Here is an 18,478-nt window from a genome sequence, read left to right as displayed (position 1 = left end):
TTCTGGAGGTCCGTTCTTAACCTGAAACTGTTCTTAACCTGAAGCACCACTTTAGCTAATGGGGCCTCCCGCTGCCGCTGCGCAGCCGCTGCACGATTTCTGTTCTCATCCTGAAGCAAAGTTCTTAACCTGAGGTACTATTTCTGGGTTAGCCGAGTCTGTAACCTGAAGCGTCTGTAACCCGAGGTACCACTGTACTGGGGCTGCAATATGTCTTGAGTTCCCTGGACATAGCCAGGATTCAGCAGTCAAAAATGTCCAGGAAAACCTTGACGTATGGCAATCCATGTCGGAAGTGACAAATTTCCTTTAAAATAGCTCCAAAACTTCTTTTTTGTATCTTGAGATTTTGCAAAGAAGCTCAACAATTTTTGTGTCCGGATTTTCACTTTTTGAAATATGGCAACCCTAAATTATACAACACTGGGTGACAGGAAAATAATTATCTGGGATATTGTATCTATGATTGATTCATTCACATGTGCAAGTCACAACTCGATGCTACAGTTATCATGTGAGAAGCATCCATGGGGAATCCAAGCCTAAGTTTGTACTGATTTCACTGGATCTATTTGGAACAAGGTTGTTTTTTTAAAAATGGAGATTATGAGATTACCAAATTGGTCCCCAAAATTCCAGGTAATATCGAAGGGGTTTTTTTTGTTTTTGTTTTTAAAATAAAAATAAAAGAATACTGTGTATAGTTCTGGTCACTCACCACACATCAAAAACGTTATTACAGAGCTAGAAAAAGTGAAGAAAAGAGAAAGCAGAATTACTGGGGGCTTGAAAAACTCTTCGAAGGGGCAAAGTTATCGAGGTTTTTTAGTTTCGAAAAAATGTGAGGTGGGGGATGGTCATGACAGGTTTATAAATCATGCATGCTGTGGAGAACATGGAGAGATATTTCTCTCCCTTTCCCATAACACTAGAATTCGGGGAAATTCAATGAAGCTGAACATTGGAAGATTCAGGAGAAAAGAAACTACTTCTCTACACTGAGCATAGTTAACAGGATGTTGCCACAGCCACCAGGTTGAATGACTTTAAACAGGGATTAGACAAATTAATGGAGGATAAAGCTATCAGTGGTCACTAGTCGTGACGGTTATATTACCTCCAGTCTAAGAGGCAGGATGACTCTTAACACCAGTTGCTGGCGAACATGAGCTTAGTTCTGCTTGCCAGCTTCCTATAGTCATCTGGTTGGCCAGTGTAAGGGGGGAAATGTTGGCCTACATGGACTGCTGATTTAGTAGGGTGCTTATGTTCAAGTTCAGTTTGTATTTTTCCACATTTGTACCCCCTACATCCTCAAAGGAGCACTTGATTTCACCACTTGCAGTTATGTGCCATTCCACTGTCAGAATGATCCTGCGAAGCCGTCTTAGACTGATCACAACTGGTCAGAGCCCAGCAAGGTTTTGAACCCAGGCTCTTCATCACATGGCTAGTTCTTCCAAATTAAGAAACTGGCATGCTCCTTAATTAACTTTGTTAACCAAGTGGTATACGGATGGCATAAATAAAATAAATACCTCTGGTTAAATTGATCTGATTAAAAAACACCACTTTATATGTTTTCATAGTATCGCAGAGGATGTGCTTTGTGACTTAAACCCAGTTATCTGTAGTTGCCCAGTAAGCAGGATCTGCCTAGTAAAAGTAATCTATTCCAGTTCAGCACTGGAATAAAAAGGAGCAAGAAAATACTGCCTCTAGGCAGGTGCAGAGTGCCACGTTTTCCCGACTGAGTTTCATCCGAGTCCTGGCAGCAAACGACTGCAATAAGAGTAACATCTTCCCCACTCCCACCGCCTGACATGCTGAAATCCAACAGGTGCAACTTTCCCCATTACTACCAGAGGTCAAATCTTCACCTGTTGAATTTCTGTCTCTTTTGAAAGAGACCTGTGGCGGAGAAGCGGGGGAGGAAGGGCCATAATATAGGATGGAAAAACAAACCCCATTTGTTTCTCCCAGGCAAGCTGGAGCCCCGGCACCTCTTTAAAAAGGGATTAATAACCGCCTAATAGCGGTGCGGGGCGCCAAGGGCAGGCGCAGCTGAAGCTGGCCTGCTCGGCAGCTCTGGAAGCCGCCGCAGCCACACCCGGAGCCTGGCCAGGCAAGGCAGGCAGGCAGGCGACGGAGGAAGTCTCGTGTGCCCCCGTTGCTATGGAACGCAGGTCAATAAAGCGTGTTTGGATTGTGGAGCGAAGCGCAAGGTCTGTTTGCTTAGTGGTTAGAGGTGCAAAAGTCGGCATTGTCCCACTGGCAGCGGGGCTCGCGGGGGGAGGGCGAGGCAGGAGGCTCCGCAGCCGGAGTTCGAGGGCGCCCGGCCGCGGCCACCCGCGCTGCCGCCCTGCAGCCGGAGAGCAAGCGCCGGCGCAAGAGCTTCTGGAAGACCGCAGCCAGCGCGCTCTGGAGCCCGGAGGAAGCAGGACGCGAAGAGCGCAAAATCGGCCCAGGGCGCGAAAAGGCTTCTGGGACATAACTTGACCTGGAATTAAAAAACAACAACAACAACAACAAAACAAAAAAAACTTGACCTGGAATTTTCCTGCTTGATTTCATTCCAATCCTCAGCAGCGTTGCTCGCTGAGCACCTTATTGCTATGGTTATTATCAGTGCTTCCCCCCAAAAAAAAAAATATGTTTGGGGGTACTCTCATTTTGACTCAAGAAAATCACCGTTTTAAAGTTCAAATCCGGAAAAATAAATACAGTAAGTAGACAAAAGTACAAAGATTCACAAAAAGCACTGGTTGTTGTTATTCTTAAGAGGGAAAGTGAAGCACCCTTTCAGGGTTTCCAAGGGGGGAGAGCTCACACCAAGGCCCTTTAGCTCCCCAGATGCCTCCTGCCTTTCAGGATGAGGGCCTAAGAATCTCAGAACTATAGAGTTGGAAGGGACCCTGAGGTTCATCAGTAATGTGATTTAAGGCAAACTGGGTTACGAAGCAAAGCTCCAACCCGAGGTACACTTAAAGCCAGGGAACAAGATCTGCCGGACTCCTTTGGACTTCCTTCTTAAGTAAACACGCATAGGATTGGTCTGGTAACGATCGATCGAAAGCAAGCGGTTTCATTAAAGCTCCAGGTGCGGCATGATCTAAGCCTGTTTACTCAGAAATATATGCCCCGTTGTGAGTCCCATGGGCCTTACTCCAGAGTAAGGACAGGTGCATAGGATTATGGCTTTATCATCCTGCTTAGGCGTTTTGAACATGTGGGACTTCAGTTTTGAACCGGCAGCCATTAGGGTGGCTACTTAAGCATGGCCAGAAAAGGAGGCGATGCATCATAAAAAGATGCCTATCTGCATATAATTTGCACATGCTAATTTGTAGAGGGAGATACAAATTCAGGAATAAGGACTAAAATGTAAGTAGACATGAACAGGTGCTAACTCCAAGGCTTCTGATGTCCAGTTTTATGGATTTTTATATTTTAACTGGACATGGACAGGAAAGCCCTTCAAACGAGAGGACTGTCCTCTGCAAAGGAGGACACATGGCCAGCCTAATAGTCATCCATTGAGAGCCATACGAGAAGGGCGGATTGTGCATCTGTCCAGAAGTTGCTTATTGCACAAGGAATGTGCAGGTGTTGTGATGGATCAGAGCTTCTTTGTGCAAGCTCCCTTTTGAGTTGTTGCTAGGGTTCATATGATACTTCTCCAAACCCTCTAGATAGTGTCACTTTAGTGCTATTTTGAGTACTAACAGATTTGGGGTATACGTATGTGCTTTCTCTGTTTCCAAGATCCCTGTTTCCATTCCTGGCCTTTTTGTGTCACCTGGGAACCAATGTGCTTTATTGTCCACTGTTTCATAGTTATAACCCCAGAGCTCTACACATTCATTCCAAACTAGGCAAATGGGGATGTAGTTTCTCCTACAAGAGGAGTAGGAGCAAATGCCTCACTCCTGAACTTTCATGGAATCGCCAACTTTTATTTTTTACCCAGTCCTTGCTCTTGTATCTTTTGCAGCGGCTGATCTGTAGACATTAGATGAAAATATTTGTCTCCGTGCTGCAAAATTATCCAGCTGCTGATTTATTTTTTTAAATGTATATACCGGTTTTTATCAGTACATGTTTTAATAACCAGTATTTTAACAAAACAATCAGCATGTAGGCAATATGCCAGCAGATTGAAGTCCATCTCCCACCAGCCCATTTCGTCTCCATCCATCAATAAATACCCTTTCACCCTCCGACTTAACCCATTTCCATGGCTCTCCCCATGCCAGGATACATAATTATATTTTTAATTTATTTAAAGGTGTTTTAAAGCAGCTTACATAATTAAATGTCTCTAAGCAGTATAAAAAAACTCAGTATAAAGAAATAAAGGAGCAGTATCAAAAAAGGAGACACAATCAGTGAAACAGTATACAGTGGTACCTCGAGTTACATATGCTTCAGGTTACATACGCTTCAGGTTACAGACTCCACTAACCCAGAAATAGTACCTCGGGTTAAGAACTTTGCTTCAGAATGATAACAGAAATCGTTCTCCGGCGGTGCAGCAGCAGCAGGAGGCCCCATTAGCTGAAGTGGTGCTTCAGGTTAAGAACAGTTTCAGGTTAAGAATGGACCTCCGGAATGAATTAAGTACTTAACCCGAGGTACCACTGTAATAATGGAAAAGAAACCAAATTATAGAAGAGTGAGAGTTTCTGGCTGACATGAAAAGAGCAGCCTGATGTGCAAATATTAGCAAATATATTTGTCTTGAAGCTGTGAAAAGCTCAGTCTCCTGGCTTCTGCGCAGTAAATTGCTGTTAAGGCACAGCAGGCCTGGTTCTTTTCTGGTCATTTAGTTCTTCCTGTAGAACACCCAGAAACCCAAATACAAAGTTTTGCAAACAGAACCAAAGAAGTGGAAGGAGCAGCTCCCGAGAAAACAAGTGGGTGGTTTTTCCTGTTCAGAGACAACATGCGGGACTGATAACATTCCTTTGTGAATGCCAACAGTCCTCACATTGTAGATGTTCAGTGTAAGAGACAGGTGACAACAACAGTGTTTATATGAAAATATGCAAGGATGGTGTGGAGAAAGCAGAGAAAAGTTTTTCTTCCTCTTTCATAACGCTACGACTCATGGATGTCCAACGAAGCTGAATGATTCAGGACGAAAGAAAGTACTTTTTCATGCAGTTCACAGTTAAACTATGGAACTCTCTGCCACAGGAGGCAGTGCTGTCCACCAAGTTAGATGGCTTTAAAAGAGGATTGGACAAATTCACAGAGAGGGCTGTTGATGACTGTTAGCCATGATGGCCATGCTCTACATTTGGAGGCAGCAATGGTTCTGAATACCAGTTGCTGGAAACTGCAGAAAGGGAGAGCGCTCTCGTGCATGAATCTTGCTTGCTGGTTTCCCGTCTGGTTGGCCACTGTGAGAACAGGATGCTGGACTAGATGGGCCATGGGCCTCATCCATTATGTTCTTAATGTAAGAATAATAATGCCATGCATTTTATTTACTTTTGAAATATTGTATCACTTAATCTAATAAAGATCTCCAAGAAGTTAACATAGGGAATAATAAAAGTACAAACAATAACATTCAATGAAATTCCAAAGAACTAAGTAAAAACAGAACAAAATTATATACACAGATAAACCTGAGCAGTGTACAAAGCAAAAAATCAAAATTACGAATCGCAGTGCAGAAAAGCTTGGCTAACCATATATTTTTAAGGAGCCAGTTACAAGGTACTAACAGCTAAATTCTGTATGTTTCTACTCAGGAGTAAGGTCTGTTGAGTTCAGTGGGGCATATTCTCAGGTAAGTGGGTATACAAAATCTTGGGCCGGGGTATTGTTTAGGGGTTTTTTCTGTTGCTGTTTTTTGTTTTTGGTATGTTATGTGGAAATTGGTTTGGTTGTGTACTTTATAACGTTTATTGTTTATGAGTACTTTGGTAGTGTTTGTAGCTGTGTAATTTTTTTAATATGTTGTAAGCCACCTTCAGCATGGTTTTAACTTTAAAAAGGTGTCATGCAAATAAAATGATTAATTGATTGATTATACATTTCCATCCTCATTATGTGGATTCATTGAAAAAGCTGATAGAACTCTTTATGAAATGCACTCCTTATGAGCTGAAAACGTTCCTAAGTAACACATTAGCACTTTGACAGCAACAAATGCATAGAGCACTGGTGTTCACACTTCCAAAGGCACACAGTTCTTGCGGAGACCCTGCCTCTGTGTGTGTCCAGAAGAAGGCCTCACCTCCCTGCCCTTTAATCTTGCTCTGGATGGTTATCCATTACAGATAATTCCTAATCCTATCTGCAATGGAAGTGACCCATCCATTCAATTCTTCTTAATTAACAGAAGTGACTTCCCCTTCTTCAGAAGTGCCCTTCTTCCTCCAGCTGGCCATTTACAATCTATTGACCCCTAGTACTGGAAACAATTAGTGTCACAGCATATATATATCATCGGGCACAATTAGCACACTCTCGGAGCTCCTTTACCCCAATGCAAAAAAGCAGGCTCAACAACAAGCAAGCACCCAATCACTTAACAGTCCTGGCTGCAAGAGGGCAGGAGGAAGCAACATCGAAGGGGGGAAAGGTCAGGCAATCGGAGCGGGAACACACGGCAGCAGCAAACATGCTTAGCATACAAAACCCAAGGGCCTCGTTCCCTGGGAGCATCCTAGGCTCCTTTGTCATCCTCCAGGTGCTCTTTGATGTCAGAGGCCATTGTGAGCTCTTCTGGTCCTTGCCTTTGGGCTGGGCCTTCTTCCTTTTCCTTTGCCTCTCCTGACTTCAAAGGGGAAGCACTGGTCCAGGCTTCTCTGGACATTTGGTTTTGTTTGAAGGCTGGAATTTGGAAAAGAATGGGCTCAGGGTAGCTTTGCTTTAAAGAGCAGCGCTCCACTCTGCTTCCTGTTCCCTTGGAAGAGGGCTCTGATGCTCTCTCACAACACTATTGGACACTCCCCTGCCACCCTCCTCCATCCATATTGTGGGTTTTCGGCCTATAAAACACCGGTTCCTCTCCCATCTGCTGGGCTATGCTTATTGCACAGTCCAAGACATGGTCCAAAATTGTGCTTATTGCATGGTCCAATACATGGGTGTCAGGCTGAGGTTGGGTTGACCCAACATCATACTTGCTTGCTGACAATGATGATGAGAAGGGCTGCAGCCAATTTGCCTTTCATGCAGAAGGTTGCAAGCTACAGTTCCCAGTATCTCTAGGAAAGGCTGGGACAAACCACTTCCGGAAACCCTGGGGAGCTGCTTCTAGTCAGACCATGCTGAGCAAGATGAGCCAGTGGTCTGACTCAGTATCAGGCAGGTTTCCTAATTTCCAATTTGAAATTAACTCCTCTTTCCACAATAGTGCTGGGAGCTGCTGTAACATTGGAAGATATGAGTTATGGGGAGGGATCATAGTGCAGTGCCAGAGTGCATGCTTTGAATACAGAAGGTTTTTCGGATCTCCAAATCAGAATTGGGAATGTTTCTGTTTGAAATCCTGGAGACCCACTGCCAGGCATTGTAGACAATACTGATACAGAGGGGTCAGGATCTTTTTGGCCTGGTGGGCCAGATCTTTACTCCCCCCCTCCCGGCCTACTTTGACATGTGGAGGAACTACCCGTCTGCCCATCATATGATGTCCTAATTGTGTCAGCTAGCAAGTAGGTTGTTGTGCCCACCTGTCAAAGTTGGGCCACGGGGGAGATAGTGAAGAAGCAAGGTTGGACTTCTGGCTGGGATCAACTGCACAAGAGCTGCACTTCTACCTGCCCCACCTCTGAAGTCCCATATGTTATCAGGTGGTTACAGGTTGTTGCGGTTTGCAGGAAATGGCCAAATGGGAACCACAGAGCCATTAAAATGGGCTTTGAAGCAGCTGAAATAAGTGGGGAACCAGAGATAGTGAAGGGAAAGCTGAGGAGTTCTGACTGGTTAAATGATTCAGCAAGTGATTTAATAGCGGAACAAAGTAACCAGAATCATGCCCCCACCCCCCCACCCCATGAAGTCTGGAGTTTTTTATACTCTTGTATATATATACTCTTCATAGCAACGTTAATTGGAGCAGGGTGGTGTTCCTCATTTCCTGTGCTTAGCATGAGTCGTGTGGTGGTGTTTTCTTTTGCGGAGACAGGTGGTGGCATTCACTCTTCAGCTAGTTTGATTCGATCTAGTTTTGAACAATGAACTCCTCTCCCGAGGGCCATACAATTGCAGTGTTTTTGGGTTGCATTGATTGGATCACCAAAAATCACTTCCTGTGCAGTGCATATGACTTGTGATATTGGTCACACTGAGGTGATCCATTTAACTCCTCCAGCTACATTTCCAGCAGGAGTCCTGCAGCCTTTTTTTACAAAGGGAACCAAACTGAAGCCATTTCAAAATTGCATAGCCAATATTGGGCTGGAGTGTAGCTGAGGTTCATAAGCTGGAAGCCAGCCTGCCCAACATGCAACTCAGCTTGCGCTGGAAACTGATGTGTCTGCAGGGGAATGAACATAGAGGAACCTCCAAGTTTCCTAGGTGGTCCTTTAACCTGGGCTCACCTTCCCTCAGGGGGCTAGGCTGATATTTTGAGGCAGTGCTTTTTTAAAAAGAAAAGAGAAAAGGTGCCAGTACTCACCATGAAGTTGTTACAGTAAGTGCCACACTTTAAACATTTGAAAAAGAAAAGTGTTAGTACTGCGTACCCTTGACGTCTAAACCACAGAGCCTAGGGCTTGCCAATCCAGTGGCGTAGCGTGTGTTGCCAGCACCCGGGGCAAGGCAAGTAATTTGCACCCTCTAACCCGTGGATTTTAGCACTCGAGTCTCTTCCACTAGATTAGCGCCCCCCCCCCCAGATGTTGCACCCGGTGTGGCCGGCCCCCCTGCACCCCCCACGCTACGCCACTGTGCCAATCAGAAGGTTAGCAGTTCGAATCCCCGCGACGGGGTGAGCTCCCGTTGCTCGGTCCCTTCTCCTGCCAACCTAGCAGTTCGAAAGCACATCAAGGTGCAAGTAAATAAATAGGTACCGCTCTGACGGGAAGGTAAACGGCATTTCCATGCACTGCTCTAGTTTTGCCAGAAGCGGCTTAGTCATGCTGGCCACATGACTCAGAAAAACTGTCTATGGACAAACGTTGGCTCCCTCAGCCAGTAAAGCGAGTTGAGTGCCACAACCCCAGAGTCGTCCACGACTGAACATTAACAGTCAGGGGTCCCTTTACCTTTTACCTTTACCTTTACCTTTACCTTTACCCTTGATTCCCCTCCAGAAAAAAGCACTGCTTTGAGGGTTGCTGACTTCATTTCCTTCTTCATCCTTATCTTGGGAAAGGAGACATCTTGATGTGTTTCTCTGGTTCCTTGTATCGCCAACTTACTCAGATAGAACTAGGATCTTTCTTATCAAGTATGTGCTTCCTTTAATAAACTTAGCTTTCTTATTTTCTAAACTCAGAGTCTCAGTGTTATGATAGCCAGGGTAAAGTGTGCTCCTCTAACAATGATTCAGCTAAGCTTCCGAGTTGTGTGTTAACTCCAAACAGCAGCTCACACATACACACCCACCCAAACCCCATATTCCAAAGCATGGAGGTATACAGCATAAGACTTATTTTATTAGGATCAGGTGACAGTCATAGCATAGTGAGCTTGCAAAGCATGCTAAGCTTTGGTTAAAGTCTTGGGCTGACATTCCTGATCAACCATGATGCTCACTGGGTGACCTTGTGCCAGGCACATAACCACCTCCCACCAACCGTCTACCACGGATAATGGCTCCTGCTGCAAAATAAATACTGGAGCCCTGTGTTCTTGCATTGCTGCATCATGGTGTGAAGTTGGCCCTGCCTCGGAGGTACAGTATTTTGCTGTGGGAAAGCCAGTTCTCCCAGAAAGTCTTCCTTTCAGTGTATGGACAGGTATGAGGATGATGAACATGGCAACTGTAGTCTTGTTGCTTGAATCAGGGCAGTGGCTTGTAAGAGTACATCTACTTGAAGGGAGGCACCCCGACTTGCTGTTTTGTGCATGGGGAGGGAACATAGGAAGCCAGGGCATTAGTTCATCTAGCTCAGTACTGGCTAGTCTGACAGACAGGGGCTGCCCAGCATTTGAGACATTCCCAGCCATACCTGGAGATACCAGGAGTTGAGCCAGAGACCTTCTGCATGCAAGGCTGATGCCCCACCCATGAGTTTCACTGTGTTCTGCCACGTAGCAGATCTATGTTTGAGCAAATGCCTGTGTCTGACACTTGCAAAGGGAAGATGGAGGTTTTTGTGTGCCAGTACTGCTGTTTTGTTAAAGCTATGGTTTTCCCAGTTGTGATGTATGGAAGTGAGAGCTGGACCATAAAGAACGCTGATCACCGAAGAATTGATGCTTTTGAATTATGGTGCTGGAGGAGACTCTTGAGAGCCCCATGGACTGCAAGAAGATCAAACCTCTCCATTCTTAAGGAAATCAGCTTTGAGTGCTCACTGGAAGGACAGATCCTGAAGCTGAGGCTCCTGTACTTTGGCCACCTCATGAGAAGAGAAGACTTCCTGGAAAAGACCCTGATGTTGGGAAAGATGGAGGGCACAAGCAGAAGGGGACGACAGAGGACGAGATGGTTGGACAGTGTTCTCGAAGCTACGAACATGAGTTTGACCAAACTGCGTGAGGCAGTGGAAGACCGGAGTGACTGGCGTGCTCTGGTCCATGGGGTCACAAAGAGTCGGACACGACTAAACGACTAAACAACAACAACAGCTGCTGCTTTTGCTTTTGAAGAAGAGTTGCAACCTGCTGAATGGTGGAGAAGGCTGCCAGATCATTTCAACTCCCACCCGTGAATCTATTTGTGAATAAAATGCTGGACACAAACCTGCACAAATTGGTGGTGCCTGCTTCCCAGTTGTTGCCGTGTTTGTTCAAAAGCAAGTCCCATTGATTGCAATATTTACTCTGAAGTAATTACGCTTTGAATTGTAATTTGAGGCTTAGAACTAGCGCCGTCTAGTGTCATGAAAGTGTGAAATGCCAGGAACTGACGATGAGTGGAACGCTGATCTCTGCCACTGATTTACTCTACAAAATTTAGCAAAATATTTATGTTCTTTGTCTCAGTGTACCTGAAAAGCTGCAACACTTTGTTATTACAGTACCAGCATTACTATTTGTTGATCATTCACATGGCACTCTTAAACCCTAAAATACTTTATCATCTCCACTCTTTATTATTCCTACATCAGCCCTGCAAGATGAGTAATTGATTTCCCTTCCCCATTTTAAAGACAGAAAACGAAGAGCCATTTTTATATATAAAGCAGGATCTGAAGAAACCCTCAGCCAGCCCTGAAATGTACAGTGTCAGCTTTCCATTAACCTCTGAGTTCTTAAGAGGGTGGTTACTGAAAACTCTCGCAAGACCTAATCTAAATGTTTGGGCTTTTTTTAAAAAAAAAGTCAATGGAAACTCTCCAGTTTACTTACCTTGAAATTGGACATTGCTCCTTAACTCTCCTAAAGACTCTCATTGATTACATAGGGCTTTGTAGCTTGGAATGACGCATTAGAAAATACCAGGACACGCATATTGTTAGAGCAATTTTATTTATTTCTTCTGGTGTGCAAACCTAACTAAACATGGACTCAGACCTCAGACTTTTTTTAATGGATTCAGCAGAATTCTCATTACCGGAAATGTATTTCCAGAAGTGAAAATACTTGTGGCTATGGAGGAGGGCAAGGAACTAGGGTATTTTCCATAGGTTGTTCCAATAGTGTCATAGTAAATAATATGCTTGCAAAAGATGCTTCTAGGCTACTTCCCAAAATAGTTACAATACTTCTCCATCAGCTAGGAAGCTGGAATTTGGCACATATAATTCTGTTATATAGAAAAGCAGTCTGAAAATGGGGCATTTATTTGAATCCCTCTATCAAAATCGGAGACATGTCTTAATTTCTAGTGTTCTGGACTTTACAGGCACACTTTTCAGAGTGGCATGTGATGTGTCCTCAGTAGCCGCATGCATTGTTTAAAAATAATAACAGCTGCTGACCCTTCATTGGAAGAGCCATCCATCTTTGCAGGTATTGATAGGGATTCTGTTTTTCTCTCAGGGGAAACAAGGACAAAGTGTCATCTCTATTATGTGGGGACCCAAGTTTACTCAAGTTCTGTCTCGCCTTTCAGAGGGAATTGAAAGACGAGCCAAAAATCAATAGTTCTGGGGTTAACATGGGTGCAAGCATTTGCCTAAAAGGTTGGCGGACCGTCAGTCTGCCTCAAATGGATTCCTTCAGTAGTTTTTAAAAATTATAATTCAGGGGGAACTTCCTTGGGACTGACTCACAAAACACACTGCAGGAGAGGGCCATGTGCAGATACCATCTCATCAGGAGATCTGCGGCCGATGCTGTAGGAATGAGGCCTTTAATGTGGTGGCACCTACTTTCTGGAACTCCCTCCTGACCATATCAGACAGGCGTCATCTCTATCTTTTCAAAGTCTATTGAAGACTTTCTTTTTGCAACAAGCCTTTTAAGAGGAGGCTTTGTTTGTTTGTTTTAAACCGCTGCTTGTATCTGCATTAGAATTCAAAGCATTTCAATTGTTGATGGTTTTCTTTTTAAATTGCTCTGTGATTTTTTTTAAAAAATGGGAAGTGGCTTCATAAATGAAAATAAGCAGATAAGTAGTAGGAGCAGCTGGGTTACTCAGAGCAGCCTGCCCGTGTCACTTCAGAATGCCATCATGCCTGTCGTGTGCAGAAGGCACACATAAATCAGAGATTTCTACATGTGAAAACACACACATACATCTGACTTTCCATCTTCCATCTAGGCAAAGAAGCAGCATGATCACAGCTAACACATTCTAGCTAAGCAAAAGCACCTGAGGAGGTGGCAAACCACACCTGTGAGGGATGTGGCCTGGTTAGGGTGCTTGACCTTGGGACAGCTCCAGGGATCAGATAGGGAGACCCACATTTGACTCCCAGCCCTGAGGATCCCCTGCCCTAGTGCAAGCTGGCTTATGGGAGTCTTCAAAGGATGTTACCGCCATGACATCTTTAGGGAGCGGGTGGCGCTGTGGTCTAAACCACTGAGCCTTTTGGGCTTGCTGATCGGAAGGTTGGTGGTTCGAATCTGCACAATGGGGTGAGCTTCTGTGGCCCTGTCCCAGCTCCTGCCAACCTAGCAGTTTGAAAGCACACCAGTGACAGTAGATAAATAGTTACCACTGTGGCAGGAAGGTAAACACTATTTCCGTGTGCTCTGGCCACATGGCCTGGAAAACTGTGTGTGGACAAATGCCGGCCCCCTTGGCCTGAAGCGAAATGAGCGCTGCACCCTATAGTCACCTTTGACTGGACTTAACCAGGGGTCCTTTACTTTTACCTTTACCTTGGTGAACACTGACATGACCCAACCAGCAATGACCTCCTCATGTTCTTAAGCAAGTCTCGGATCACTTAATTATGCCTGAACTCTTGCTTTGTACTTGACACATCAGTGATATTCCAGGATGCGGGTGGGGACACAAAGAAGACGAGGCAAAAGGGAAGTCAACTGACAGTAAAATAGTGTTTGAATTCCATAACCCTTGTTTTCATGAGAGGTTGTTGGCAAGGGCAAGTGAGGATTCAAATTCTGGCTGCAATGTGAAAAGGTCACTAGATGGCAGTGTTGGCTCTTACTTGGGAGCCGGACCAGAAAACTCCTTCCAGGTGAGTGGGGAAATTGATGCTTCTTGTTTTCCTTCCACCTCCCTTGCCTGTGAATTCCGAAGTTTCCGGAACTCACAGCCTGCAGGCCTCAGCCCAAGTACTAGTTTAGGTGGGTGGGGTGCAGCAACAAACATGTTTGAGACATAATCCCAGTATGTTTCCAAGCACAATTCAAAGTGTTGGTGTTGACCTTTAAAGCCCTAAACGGCCTCGGCCCAGTACACCTGAAGGAGTGTCTCCATCCCCATCGTTCACACCGGACAATGAGGTCCAGCGCTGAGGGCCTTCTGGCGGTTCCCTCACTGTGAGAAGCAAAGCTACAGAGAACCAGGCAGAGGGCCTTCTCAGTAGTGGCACCCGTCCTGTGGAACACCCTCCCACCAGATGTCAAAGAGATAAACAACTACCTGACATTTAGAAGACATCTGAAGGCAGCCCTGTTCAAGGAAGTTTTTAATGTGTGACATTTTAATGTATTTTTAATGTTTGTTGGAAGCCACCCAGAGTGGCTGGGGAAACCCAGCCAGATGGGCGGGGTACAAATAATAAATTATTATTATTATTATTATTATTATTATTATTATTATTATTTATTAGGCACTTGCACAGCTAAACAGGATCAATGGAAAAATCAAGTTGTCTGTTTGGAACATATGAATGGGTGGCCAACATGAACGCAGCTTTCATGAGTGGATGTTGGTAGCAGACATGAAACGTGGTTTTGACAACATTTCATACCTGGCATGCTGTTTTGGTCACTTCTCCCATGGATCCGTTGGACCTGGGAGACCAGGGTTCGAAATCCCGACTCAGCCATGAAGCTCACTGGATGAGCTTGGGCCAGTTACCATCTCTTGGCCTAATCTACCTCACAGGGTTGTTGTGCGGATGACATGAGGAGAAGAGCCATGTACCCCACCTTTTGCTCCTTAGAAGAAAAGGTGGTATATAAATGTAAGAAACACAAACCTGTCACCTTTCCATGCATCTATGAAAAGGAAGACCGATCAGGAACATATCAGCCAGCTATGCTGACATTCTGAGGAATGGGTGAATTCTATTCAGGGCTTGGGATTTGATTGCTGTTGTTGTCTGCCAGCAATGAACATACTTGCATGTCTGTACTGATCCTGACAGTGGCATAACCAAACATTCAGATTTTGAGGTGCATTTTCCCATTTCCACTGTATTTCTTTCCAATTTTAACCCAATTCCAACGCCAGAAAATGGAAATAAACTATCCAAGATATTAATAATCTGTAACGTCTTCAGCTGCAAGTTATATACTTTCCCCCAGCGAACTCCTGTCAGATTTTATTTTGCTCCTGAGGAGTTCTGAGCATGGAGGTATCGCAATCTGTGAATTTCTGTGAATGGCCGTTTCTCATGAATGCTTTAGCTGAGATTCCTGCTTTGCAGAGGGTTGGGCTAGGTGGCCCTTAGGGTCCCTTCTAACTCCACAATTCCATGATTCTGTGATTCTATGATTCAATTTATTGCTTACCAGCTTTAATTCCTCTTCTGAAACTTGACAATGTGACATGAAAATTATTATTATTAGTATTAGTATTAGTAGGGACCTTCTGCATGCAAGACAGGTGCTTTCCCACTGGATTATTATGATTATGATTATGATTATGATTATGATTATGATTATGATTAATTAATAATAATAATAATAATAATTAATAATTAATATTGTCTTCCCCTGTCAACAAATAGGGGCTGAAGTTTGGAGGCATCAGCTAGGAAACCTGCACCATTCCTCTTACATTACTAAGTCCATAAGACCAAATTAAGTAAGAAGATAGTTAGGCTTGCAGTGCAATCCTCTGTTAGTTTTCAAGGAAATAAGACTGGCTGTGTTCAGTGGGGCTTATTCTCCTTTGAGGCTGCGACTTCAGGCACACTTATCTAAGAGAAAGCCCTATGGAATTCACTGTGGCCTACTTTTGGGTAGACGAGTATACAGTGGTACCTTGGGTTAAGAACTTAATTCGTTCTGGAGGTCTGTTCTTAAAATGAAACTGTTCTTAACCTGAAGCACCACTTTAGCTAATGGGGCCTCCTGCTGCTGCCGCGCCACCAGAGCACGATTTCTGTTCTCATCCTGAAGCAAAGTTCTTAACCCAAGGTACTATTTCTGGGTTAGTGGAGTCTGTAACCTGAAGCGTCTGTAACCTGCAGTACCACTGTATAGGATTGCACTGCTTGCGTGTTTAGGGTGGCAGCAGCCTTATCTACTTTATGGACTATAATGGCAGGAAGGAGGTGGGAGCCCCGAAAAGGCACAACCTGGGTTGCTGCTTCTTTATGGCAACAAGGGCGATTTGTCACCAGTTTTGGTCAGCACTGCAAAAACCACATCCCATAATCAACCCTCTTTGTGTTGAGAACAAGGATTCCCGTGGGACTAACACCTAAGTGTTGGCCAGATAAGAGAAGAATGTGGAAGGATTACCCAATCATTCCATACTTTACAACTGCTCCCGCATTCCTGATAAACAAAAGAAAAAGAAACCTATAAGTTTCCCAATCCTCTTTAAAAAGAAATAACCTAGGAATGTGTAGTTGTACATTTTAAACTCATTGAATCAGAGCACCCCCAGAACTCCAAAAATAAATGGGCTTTGCTTCTGCTGCCCTGATGCTAAATCAATTTACTTGTAGAAAAGGACAATATATATGTAAATTGAAAATAACAAAATGAGCATCTGTAACCATGTGAAAGTGTTGGGATGTAACTCAACTTGTATTAAGGCTGATGGGGTTTTGCATAGTAGAGAGAGAAGGGAACCTCCGAACTTCCTAGACCATCTTTCTGACCTAACCTGTGCTGACCTTTCTTCAGAAGTGAGACTGATACTAGTGGTCTTTTCCTCATTTCCTGCTCTTCATCATCCTACCTCAAGTGAGGAGACATCTTCTTTCTATCTCTACCCCCACCCACCACAGAGATAAAAGAGCAAGCATGGTTCTTTGCATCTTCAGCTTAATTAGCTAGAAGCTCTTTTCTATCAGTCATGTGTTTCCTCTAATAAACTTAGCTTTCTTATTTTCATACTCAAAGATTGCTTTCAGGGTTAAAGCATGCTCCAAACAAGGATTCATAACTAAGCTCTTGTTGCATATGAAAGAATGGATGCTGTAGATATGAGCATATTCCCTGGTGGGTCATGGCATGGCCAGAGCACCCTATATGCTGATGCCAGGCCTGTTTGTACAGTGGTACCTCGGGTTAAGTACTTAATTCGTTCCGGAGGTCCGTTCTTAATCTGAAACTGTTCTTAACCTGAAGCACCACTTTAGCTAATGGGGCCTCCTGCTGCCGCCGCGCCGCTGGAGCACAATTTCTGTTCTCATCCTGAAGCAAAGTTCTTAACCCGAGGTAATATTTCTGGGTTAGCGGAGTCTGTAACCTGAAGTGTCTGTAACCCGAGGTACCACTGTAGTTGCCTCCACCCTCCACCATCTTATGCTTTCTGGATTTCAGTGCTATGATTGATCTGTAGCTACACCACTGCCCAGTCACCCAGCCCTTGATAAAGGCCACTTCACAACCATGTAACAAGGAAACTCTTTCTGATGTGTTTCTCACCTGGCTGGATCAAAGATCTCTCTGAATTTTTCACTCTCTGAGTCAGTTCTCTGCGCACAAAACAGGACCTTGTCCTAGGATCAGTCCCTTGCCTCACCAGTTAGTGCCAAGCCAATCCCTTGTCTGAAACCCTGGAGAGTTGCTGTCACTCATTGTAAGGCAGTATTGAGCTGGACGGAGAAATGATCTGATATCGCACAAGGCACATTGCTATGTAACCTGTTTTCAAGAGTCTCAGCTGTCCATTCTGGGAATGTATACAAATTGCCTTCTTATCAGTAGAAATTGCTCTGCACAAGTTTCACATGAAAGGAAGTAAAAGCCAGGCTTGGATCTCAGTTAGCTTTCACTTTATACATTTGGGGAATAAACTGGAATGAAAAATCTTATACCTGCGGTATAATCTTATACCTTATATCTTATACTCAAACGTTAACCCCTGGGACCTTAAGAGGGCTTACCCCTGAACAGATATGTATGGAGTTGATTCCCTAGGGTTCTTGAGTTCAAAGATCAGTGTAGCCCTATGCCTGTCTACTAAGAAGAAAGTCACACTGCCTTCAATGGGACTTAGTCCTAGGTAAGTGAGTAAAAGGATTGCAGCCTTAAGTATATGTTAATCCTCCCATTATTGTAATTAAATGAGGAAAGAAAAAATGCTTTAACTTTGGCTGAACTATGCTCCAAGTGTCTTGTCCTGTATAAATTCACATCTTGAAAACAAACCCAAAATTCTGATCTCTTATTTTCTAATAAAATGAGACATCCAACCTACCTTATCCTCTGTAACCTATCTGACTGTGGCCATAATCTCTGCTATTAAAAGACAATCATGAGCTAGATACATGCATACATGCCCTGTTTGTGGACTTCCCTGAGGTTTCTATTAGCTGCTGTGGAACACAGGGTTTGGGACAAGATAGACCTATGTATGCTTTTATGGCTAAAAAGCACACTGACTTTGGACTGAGCCCCATTGCAGGCTGGGACCTCCTTTCCTTAGTAAATATGCATATGTTTGGAAACCTTTCAGCACTACTCAGAAGTGTCTCCTATTGTACTGAGTGGAGCTTACTCCCAGGTTAGAGGGCATGGGATTGTAGCCTGAACATACTCGCAGGAAAGTAAACCCAATGAGATTTCCTTTCAGGTA

At 44.2% G+C, this 18,478-nt stretch overlaps 1 long non-coding RNA gene across 1 annotated transcript in view; it reads right to left on the bottom strand.

Annotated features, from left to right (window-relative positions):
* Nucleotides 1-18,478, bottom strand: part of LOC307215185 — a 371,333-nt gene that overhangs the window by 103,061 nt on the left and 249,794 nt on the right. The gene's annotated exons all lie outside the window — the stretch shown is intronic.

The sequence above is a fragment of the Podarcis cretensis genome (genome assembly GCF_951804945.1).
Source record: "Podarcis cretensis genome assembly, chromosome: 4".
In the NCBI taxonomy this organism is placed as follows: domain Eukaryota; kingdom Metazoa; phylum Chordata; class Lepidosauria; order Squamata; family Lacertidae; genus Podarcis; species Podarcis cretensis.
The sequence above is the reverse complement of the archived record's forward strand: the minus strand, read 5'-3'. Positions and strand labels throughout refer to the sequence as shown.